This window comes from Camellia sinensis, chromosome 14 (genome assembly GCF_055761805.1).
Source record: "Camellia sinensis isolate YWXY chromosome 14, ASM5576180v1, whole genome shotgun sequence".
Lineage (NCBI taxonomy): Eukaryota > Viridiplantae > Streptophyta > Magnoliopsida > Ericales > Theaceae > Camellia > Camellia sinensis.
In genome coordinates, this window is record NC_138974.1 from 29,391,275 (window position 1) to 29,402,266 (window position 10,992).

At 36.1% G+C, this 10,992-nt stretch overlaps 1 pseudogene; it reads left to right on the forward strand.

Moving 5' to 3' along the window:
• LOC114292047 (bidirectional sugar transporter NEC1-like) lies at nt 1–4,186 on the forward strand (annotated as a pseudogene).
• The last annotated feature ends 6,806 nt before the right edge of the window (nt 4,187–10,992 follow it).

Consider the following 10,992-nt stretch of genomic DNA (forward strand, 5'->3'; position numbering starts at 1 on the left):
ATGGCTATCTTAACTGCTTCTCACATGGCTTCTGCCTTTGGCATTTTTGGTACATTCTTCATCCCCCCATTAATTGCATCTTCTTCTTATTGTTTTTTTAACCTTCTTATAATCTAAACTTTTTTCTTTTTTTCATTTCCCATAGGCAACATTGTGTCATTTTTTGTGTACTTGGCCCCACTGTAAGCTCTCTATCCCTCTCTTATTATATCGTTGATACTATATCTATCATGATACTGTTATTTAAAACTAGTATTTATCAATAAATATTTTATTTTTTTGGGTAGGCCAACCTTCTATAGAATATACAAGAAGAAATCAACATAAGGATTTCAATCGATACCTTATGATGTTGCACTCTTCAGTGCTATGTTACTATTGTACTATGGTTTGTTGAAGACAAATGGGGTTATGATTATTACAATCAACACCATAGGATGTGCCTTTGAAGCCACATATCTCCTAGTCTTCATGATATATGCAACAAGGGAGGCCAAGGTTGGTGTCTATGCCTTGTTTTTCATTTACAAGCAATGATATACAAATAAAAAATTTATAAATCGTTGATTACAATGCGATTTTTTTTGTTATGGTTTTTTTTTTTTTTTTTTGGTGATCATTTCAAATATATACGACAAAGCTGCTTATCATGTTTAGCGTAAGAGCATTTGGTTTGATCACGCTTTGCACATTCCTATTCTCCAAAGGACATCAGCGAGTCACTATTGTCGGATGGATCTGCGTTGTCTTTTTTGTCTCTGTTTTTGCTCTTCTCAGCATCATGGTGCTTGTTTGTTATACTAAAGTCTCGTTTGGGAACAAACTATTTTAGTAATTTTTTAATTTTTTATAAAAATATGTGTGGAAAAATAAAGAAAGAGATATGACAATTTATAGTGACTTTTTGACTTTTTAGCTAAAACATATAATTGCCAAACATGACCTAAGTTTATTATGTCGAATACTGTGACAACCCTCACCACTGATTAGTGCTAATCTATGATTAAGCATGTTAAGTGACTGATTGACTGAAATTCTGACTAATTGATTGAGTGTATTAGTTTGAATGCATATCTATCTGTTTGACTGCTAATGATCTGTTCATGTTTTATGTTTTAAACTGTAAATTGAAGACCTTATCGGCGGCCGAATCTGAAATTGATTGGTGTTTCATGATTATTAGAATTTATGTGATTTTATGGTAGATTTAATTGAAATTTGATTTGGTATGATTAAATTAGATTAAATAATGTTAAATTACATTAGTTTGCTTATTTACCAAAATGCCATTAAGTGGACTTTGCTAGCCCAATTGTTTTGTCTTGATTTACATGTGTTGGCATCACTTTTCATCATCCTTCTTGAGACCCAAAACCGTAGGAAAGAGTGAGAGAGGAGAAAACTTGGCTTCAATTGAGATTTTACTTGGAGAATTGGAAGATTTGAGGGAACTTGCAAAATTTGAGCTTCTATACCTTGAATTGGAAACTTGAGGTAGGAGACTCACCCTTTTAATTATGAGTTTAAGTTGTATCTTGCATGTTTCATGGAAGTTTGGTGACTAGAGTCTAGAATTGGTTCAAAATGTTGGGTTGAAGCTTAAATCATGCATGCATGTACACATTGTTGAGTTTTGAGGTTGATTTCATGGAAATCCTCACATGCATGTCTTTATTCTAGCCATGGTCCATGAATTCATCATGTTTTTGGAAGTTTTGACTCATTTGATTATGTATTGGAAGCTTTGAAGTTGATTAAATTTATGCATGTTGCATGTTCATCATGTTCTTGAAGTTTTGTTTGGAAATGGGTTCAATTGAACTACCTTTGGGCTTTGATTTTGCAAATGAATCTTTGAAACATGTCATATTATGAGTTTTAAAGTGTTTTCCAGAAAATTAGCCCAAAAGGATCGAATTTGATGCTTTAAATGTTGAGTTTCATGCTTGGAGACAAATTTGGAAATTTCAGATTTTGGATCCACGCTCGAGCGAGGAACTTCATGCTTGAGCGTACACTCTGAGTTCATACAGTCCGCTCGAGCAAGTAAAGTAACGCTCGAGCGTGAAATGCGTGTATCCAATACTTTGCATGTGTTTACAGTCCGCTCGAGCGAGGGAATACACGCTTGAGCAAGGACTTGTGTCTCACGCTCGAGCGGGGGTCGAGTGCCCGTCGAGCGTGAATTTATTGCATCCAGTACTTTGCAGTTCGCTCGAGCGAGGAAAGTCACGCTCGAGCGGAGATCCTTTGTCTGCATGTTCGCTCGAGCGTAGAAAGCCACGCTCGAGCGAGACCCCTGTTTTCTGAAAATTTTGAAAAGTGTTTTAAAGTACATCTTTGCATCCTCATTTCATCCTAGGCATTCCTAGACCTTGTTTAAGGCATCTTAATGAGGATATTGATGTAGAACCACACCGAGTCAAGATAGGGACTAAGTCATTGATTCCCAAGTGTGTAACGTAGTGTGTATTCGTTCTGTAACTGTGTAGGGTTGGCATCCGAGGACGCTCACTAGCCTATCTGTAACCCAGAACTCTGTGAGTAACAATGTTGTAAAGATATATTCAATCATGAATATTTTCTGAATGATCAACTGTACTGCGTTCTGAAATGATATTTCTTATTGAATGAATGCTTATCCTATTTGCGAACTGTATTCGTGGCATCCATAGCAATTTACTGTTACTGTACTGTACTGCTACTGTCACAGAGATCTCTGTCGATTCCCATGTTGGGAACCACTACTATTTACTAATATGATGGCCATCAACTGACTGTTCGGTCTGTTAAGACCTGCTGTACTGTTTTGCTATGGGATGTACCACATATGATTGCTATGACTGAATGACTGATATACCGTTATAACTGACTGTTTTAAATACTGAAAGGACATTCATTCCTAACTTGTTTACACATATGTTATTCACTGGGTTTTAGCTTACTGTTTATATATATATATATAGGTGTCCAGGCACCGGATCGGAGCTAGGAGCGTTGGGTTTAAACTTCCTTTTTGTCAAGCCAACCAACGTGCCTCATTGCGAGGTTCCAAGTGTGTTCAAGCTTAGGCTTTTTGGGGTGTCTCAGTTCACCCTTCTGTCTCTGTTTGTAATACTGTATAGACTTGTACTGTACTGTTATGGTAGGGATTTGGTCCCTAACCTGAATGCCTGTATATGATGTATGTACATACTGCTTTTGTTCTGAATGTGAATATGTTATGAAAGCCTTCTTGCATACAGATTGTCACAGCTCATTGGACATCTTTCATTTACTGTTTTGGCTTCCGCCAGCCCCTGTACTCTGTATTACTATTATTACTATTAAGCAGGCCTTCAGTAATCACGGATTACTGGCCGGTTACGGTACTAAACCCATAGGGGCAGGTTTGGGTCGTGACAAATACATAATTAATCATATAAAATAATTTAAAATTTGTGTTGATAAAATTATTACTTTTATGATGTATATGTTCATGTGCTTTTTTGTTTATTTTATAGAGGCTGGTTATAAAAACGAAGAGCGTGGAGTACATGCCATTTGCACACTCACTTTTCCTCACACTATGTGCTATCATGTGGTTCTTCTATGGCTTTTTGATAAAGGATTACAACATTGCAGTAAGTGTCCACAAAATTTATGTACACAATGCATTATATGCCTATAATTACAAAATTTTTGTTACCACATTATTTATAAATTTTGGGGAACAAATTTTTTAGTCCAAAAGGATGTTTCAATGATCAAATGCATTCATTTTTTTTGCAAAAAAAATCAAATTGTTTAAAAAATGAATGGATCATTTGAGTTGAACTTGTAGTGAGTCCCTCAGATCTTGAAAATATTTTTCAAATTTCTAAATTAAAATTGTACATTAGATTTTTGCTACTTATAACTAAATAGTTTCATTTTTTTCTTGTTTTTGCGCGATAAGACACCGAACATCTTAGGATTTGCATTTGGGATTGCACAAATGGCACTGTACATCGTCTACAAGGACACAAAAAAACAAGTTCTACCAGAAGTCAAGCTGCAAGATTTAGGGACGGTGATCGACTTGAGTGCAATTGAGATGGAGCAAAATTTCAAAGCAGACACAGATCAAATGCCAAAGGAAATTATCGTAGTCGATGAAGATGGAGACAATAACAAGTCTATCAAACCGAGCGATTCTAACGTGTGATTTTAAAAGAAGAACCAGAGAAGAACAAAGCATGAGATCAAATTCAAAACCAGTTACAAGAAGTGATTTCGCAACTTGAAACAGAGAGAGAACCATAAAATGCAAAAGACAATCCTTTCTTCTAGACTTCATTGTTAATCTTTCTTCTTCTTTTTTTTTTTTTTTTGAGGGGATGGAGGGGTGGTTTAGGAAAACTGCATTGTGAGGAAAGAAATGAAGGAGGGAATAACATTGATGATGGAATGATGGTTGGGCAGGAAGGGTAAAAAGGGTAAAGATGTAATAATACTAATCTCATAGAAGATACTATTTTTCCAATCAAGCCATGATTATAATTGCAATAAACTCCTCATTTTCTTTTAAACAATTAGCTCTGTTTGGGAAATTATCTAATAGATATGATTCTATGGAAAAGTCTACAATGTGCACCTTCTAAAAGGGCATATGATATGCACTTATTGTGTGGTTCATATTGTGCCACGTCATAAAAAGTAGCTTGCTGAACAAGTCATTTAACAGGTTACATGAAAGAATCATAACGTTTTTCAAATATCATAACAATACTACAATGAATCATAATAATGTCATAATATTCACCAAAGTATCATAACAAAGACACTATAAATCATAACCATATAATGACAACTCATAACAAATATAGTTATTTCTAATTAATTATCATAACATTTGAATCGTAACATTTTTTATTATGATTCATCATGACAAATCATAACTTTTGGTGGTATAAATCATAACTTTTACTAATGAATCATAACCATAACACATTGAGTATAAATTTTTTTCCCACAATCACAACGACATTAACAAACTATCATAACTTTTATCAATGAATCATAACATAGCATGTTGATTGTAATTTTGTCCCGAAAATCATAACAACATTATGAAAACATCATAACTTTTAAAATTTCAAACATAATTAATTGTGTAATCAATTGGTATAGCATATTGGAGTGAATGGAAAATCATAATTGACTGCAAAATCGATTGGATTGAAAGGCCACAATTGATTGTACAATCGATTAGTGGCCAGAGTTTTGAACTATCACAATTGATTGTACAATCCATTAGAATATAAGGGATATTCAAATATCACAATTGATTGTACAATTGATTGGTTGATCGGTCGCCATTTATATGTAATTTTGTTGTTGTGTTTTCATTACCTCAAACATTATCACTAACAAAAACGCATAACACTTCAACTACGTTTCTCGTTTTACAATTCTCTCTCTCTCTCTCTCTCTCTCTCTCTCTCTCTCTCTGTCATTATCATCAATGTTAATGTTACCTGAAATGTTGTTGCTATGACTATCTCATCGACTCTCACTCTTTCTTTCCTTGTCATTATTAGCGAATTAGACAACAATGTTATTGTTACCAACTTCAATTAATCATGCCCTTTGATCCACTGAAACACAACCATCATCATCGACTTAGGCCATTATAATAGCATTGTTGCCACTACTAGCATCATGTTGTCATTATGTCCAAATGATGACGTCGGGTATACATGACTTTGACACACACTACAAGAATTTTCACTTTTGGTGAATAAATTTTTAGTCGCCAAAAGTCAATTTTTGTATACAAAAAATAAAAAACTTTAACTGTCAAAGTACATACAAACCAACTATTGTCCAAACTAAAAAAATAATTCCATACAAAATATAGAATCATAAAAAAAACAAAGCCCTCCATATACAAAAATTACATGTACTACCACGACAAAAGGTGGTGTATGTACCAAGACAAAAGTACATTTATGTACCACGACAAAAAATCATATATATGTACGGCGACAAAAGGTGATCTATGTACCATACTAGTAATTATCTATTGGCTGCCAAAAGTTTTCTGTATCAGTAATAGTGAACTGCACAAAAGCTTGGAATGACAAAAGTATTACATTAGTTGCATACAAAAGTAAAATTTCTTCTCCATACACCAAAATATTACTCTAAAAGTCCACGCAACAAAGTCATCTACAAAAAACAAAAAAAAAAACAAAAAAAATTAGAATTGGACCCAAAAATGCCCAACTTCATGAATGAATTTGGGAACAAGTGACAAATAACATATCAAAGAAGCAACATTCCATGATGAATCAGTTATCAGTCTTTCTAAAGTCTTTTGTTATAAGGAACATTGTTAAATGCAGAACAATCATTACTAAATCTGTCATTACTAACATAAAGCCAATGTAACAATCTTCTATTTATATGCAACATGTATCCAAATTCTGTGGCTAAACCAATATCAAAGCCCAATGTGAATAGAAACTATTCTTTTTACCAACTTCCCCATTAATTGTTTGCAAAAGGCACTTGAATCATTAGATTGGATATAAAACTATCCCTATTTATTAATGTCTGTCAGTGCCATTTCATTCAAGATATTAGAACATGTGAGAAAAATAATAACCAAAATAAAGTTCAATCACAAAAATAACCTTCCATGATGAATCAATTATCAGTTTTGGGCATATTCGGCTCTAACTCCCAACTAACGGGTCCGAATTACATTTCGTCAGTTGTCACAAGTCCTATTTGTCTGGGGAAGTAGCCCGTGAGAGTCACATGGCAGTTCGAGGGTTGTTTTGAATTTCGCCCCTGAAACGCCCTTTTTCGAGTAAGTTTTGGGCGTATTCAGCTCTAACTCCCAACCTACGAGTTCAAATTACATTTTGTCAATTGTCACAAGTCTTATTTTTCATGGGGAAGTTGCTCGTGAGAGCCATACGGCGGTTCGGGGGTTGTTTTGAATTTTCGCCCCGAACCGCCCTTTTTCGAGTAAGTTTTGGGCATATTCGGTTCTAACTCCCAACCTACAGATCTGGATTACATTCTATTAGTTGTCACACGTCCTATTTGTCATGAAAAATCTGCTCGTGAGAGTCACACGGTGGTTTGGGGGCTGTTTTGAATTTTCGCCCCTGAAACGCCCTTTTTCAAGTAAGTTTTAGGCGTATTCGGCTCTAACTCCCAACTTACGAGTCCGAATAACATTCTGTCAGTTGTCACAAATCCTATTTGTCATGGGGAAGCTTCCTGTGATAGTCACACGACGGTTCGGGGGCTGTTTTGAATTTTCGCTCCCGAAACGCCCTTTTTCGAGTAAGTTTTGGGCGTATTCGGCTCTAACTCCTAACCTATAGGTTCGAATTACATTCCGTCAGTTGTCATAAGTCCTATTTGTCATGGGGAAGCTTCCCATGAGAGCCACATGGCAGTTGAGGGGTTGTTTGAATTTTTGCCCCCAAAACGCCCTTTTTCGAGTAAGTTTTGGGCGTATTCAGCTCTAACTCCCACCCTATGGGTCCGAATTACATTCCGTCAGTTGTCATAAGTCCTATTTGTCATGGGGAAGCATCCCGTGAGAGCCACAAGGCGGTTCGGGGGCTGTTTTGAATATTTGCCCCCGAAACGCCCTTTTTTGACTAAGTTTTGGGCGTATTTGGCTTTAACTCCCAACCTACGGGTCCGAATTACATTCCATCAATTGTCACAAGTTCTATTTGTCATGAGAAAGCTGCCTGTGAGAGCCACACGATGGCCTGGGGGCTGTTTTGAATTTTCACCCCTTGAAACTCCCTTTTTAGACTAAGTTTTGAGGGTGTTCGGCTCTAAATCCCAACCTACGTGTCCAAATTACATTCTGTCAGTTGTCGCAAGTCCTATTTGTCATGGGAAAACTGCCCGTGAGAGTCACACGGTGGTTCGGGGGCTGTTTTGAATTTTCGCCCCCGAAACGCCCTTTTTCGAGTAAGTTTTGGATATATTCGGCTCTAAATCCCAACCTACGCGTCCGAATTACATTCCGTCAATTTTCACAAGTCATATTTGTCATAGGGAAGCTACTCGTGAGAGTCACACGGTCGTTCAAGGGCTGCTTTGAATTTTTGCCCCCGAAACGCCCCTTTTCGAGTAAGTTTTGGGCGTATTCGGCTCCAACTCCCAACCTATGGGTCCAGATTACATTCTATCAGTTGTCACAATTCCTATTTGTTATAAGGAAGCTTCCTGTGAGAGCCACACAGTGGTTCGGGGGTTGTTTTGAATTTCCGCCCCCAAAACGTCCTTTTTCGAGTAAGTTTTAGGCGTATTCAGCTCTAAATCCCAACCTACAGGTCCGAATAACATTTCGTCAGTTGTCACAAGTCGTATTTGTCATGGCGAAGCTGCTCGTGAGAGTCACACGGTGGTTCGGTGGCTGTTTTGAATTTTTGCCCCCGAAACGCCTTTTTCGAGTAAGTTTTGGGCGTATTTGGCTCTAACTCCCAACCTACGGGTCCAAATTACATTCCGTCAATTGTCACAAATCCTATTTGGCATGGGGAAGCTTTCCGTGAGAGCCACACGGCGGTTTGGGGGCTTTTTTGAATTTTCGCCTCTGAAACGCCCTTTTTCGAGTAAGCTTTGGACGTATTTGGCTCTAACTCCCAACCTACGGAGTCTAGATTACATTCCGTCAGTTGTCACAAGTTCTATTTGTCATGGAAAAGCTGTCCGTGAGAACCACACGGTGGTTTGAGGGCTGTTTCGAAGTTTTGCCCTCAGGATGCCTTTTTCGATTGAGTTTATGGCGTTTTCGGAAAAAATGATATTTTGTAAAAGTGAAATTTCAATGAAAAAAATTGTAAAAAAAATAGTCTGTGGAAAATAGAAAATAAAAAAATATTAATAAATTTGCATAATTATTTAACCTCACCAAATTTAAAAGGTGGATTACCTCGACTCCCCATAATTTGGATTTGAGGGCACAGTTTGGGCCTGTGAGGCCCATCACGGGTTCTATTTCGAATCCAAACCATTAATTTTGTTGCGTATTTTGTGTATTTCATTAACACAAAAAGATAGAGGAATCTGTGGTTGTCACCAAAAAATGTACAAAATTGGTGTTTTTAAAATTTAATTATCACTTTTTGTAATGACAAATGCGATAATTTGAAAAGATTATGATCATTTGAGCGACCTAATTTTTTTTTGTAAATAAATACACCTAAAAAAAATTGTGATTATCAAAACGGGGTCAATGGTGCCCCAAAAAGTCCAAACAATACGATCCAGTCCAAATTGTAGATTGGAGACACTCCACCTCCATTAAAATAGTCATATTTTGTTTCCAAAAAAATAATTTAAGACTTCTTAAAACTCAACACAGTCATATAGTGTTTCCGAAAAACAAAATTAAAACTTCTTAAAAACTCAACTCATGCTTAATTTGGCCATCCAAAAACTCCTATAGAAATGCATGTTTTGGGGTTTTGGCATATCAGTCTTGTCTCTCATGTTGTTGGTCTCAGATTCTCTCACCCCACCAGTCTGATATTGTCTTTGTATCAACCATTGTTTGACCCCACGACAGAGTTGTTGCTGCTGCCACCACAACTATTAGCCAACACCTTCATGTTGTGGAGACCTATGGTATGTTTGTTTTTATTGTTGATATTGTTTGAGTCTAGGGTTTGATGTTTTTTTTGGAGCCTTAGTTGTTTTTGATGAGTTAAATATGATGAAATACTCATGTTTTTGTTCATATTGCATATACAATACCCAGTCGAATAAGAAAATTTTGAACTTCAAAATCTTCTACCATCCCTTTCTTTTTTTCTCAATAATAGGTAGGTTAGAGTTTTAAATTTCTCTGTCATTGATAAGTGAAAAGAACTTCAGATTGTGCAGTAAAAAAAACAGGGGAAAACAGAGATAAATGAAAAAAAAAAAAAAAAACTCAACACAAAAGAAAGGGGAAAACAAAGGAAACAAAGTAAGCCTAATTTCTGCTATAATAGTCATTGATTATAGTCTTACCCCATATTGTCAAATCTATCACAGTACAACTACAAACTCTCAACTCAAGAAATAGTGAAACCACAAAAAATTAAAAAAAGGTACGAAGGGAGAGACTAGTTTATAGCGTAACAAAATCAGAAATTGAGACCTCATTGTCGCTGGAATAGTTATTTTTTAAATTTTATTTATGATAGACATTAATCTGTACAATCCTTGAATTGGAAGAGAATGATTTGGAGTTAAAAAATGAGAGCAACAGAGGACCTCAATAAGCTACATATACCCATCCGAGACTCAAAACAACTCAGCCACAGCAGTCCCCTAAGCTACCCATAACAATCCCCTAAGCTACATATATTTGGTATCAACTAGCAGCAACAAAATGGCCCAAAACAAAGAAGAACAGCAGTAGCAGAAATTGGAACAAACAGAAAACAATAGCAGCATCTAGCCACAGCAACATCAAGCAGCAGCAACACCACCTGTACTTTAAACATTATTTGACCTGATTTGCTACAAGTTGCAAATCCTGGACTGAATAAGAACACCTCTTCCAATGAGCATTGATCCAAAATGCCACTCTCGCCATAATCAACTCACCGAAGTCAGCGAGGCAAAAAAGGTATCCAGTGTGTCTCTCGTTGATCGTCTTGTGATGATGTAAATAGTCCAAGCTTTAACAACGTTTTCTTTTTTTGTTATTTTTTCTGGGTTTCTAGTTGTACCATCATGAATTTGATATACCTAACAAACAAAGAAAGTGATTCCAACTTCCAAAAATTTATAAAATGGGACCTATTTAAGCTTCCAAACAATTTGTAAAATGGGACTTTACAGATTAACAAAGAAGTCATGGGAACAAGTTAATGCCATGGGATTTTCACTAATTTTCCCTTAAAAAATGGAGAGGGGTGGAAAAGATCAATTTGAAGATTCATTTCAAAATTGACATTGGAGAATGGAATTTTTAAATCCTATTCTTTTCTCTCT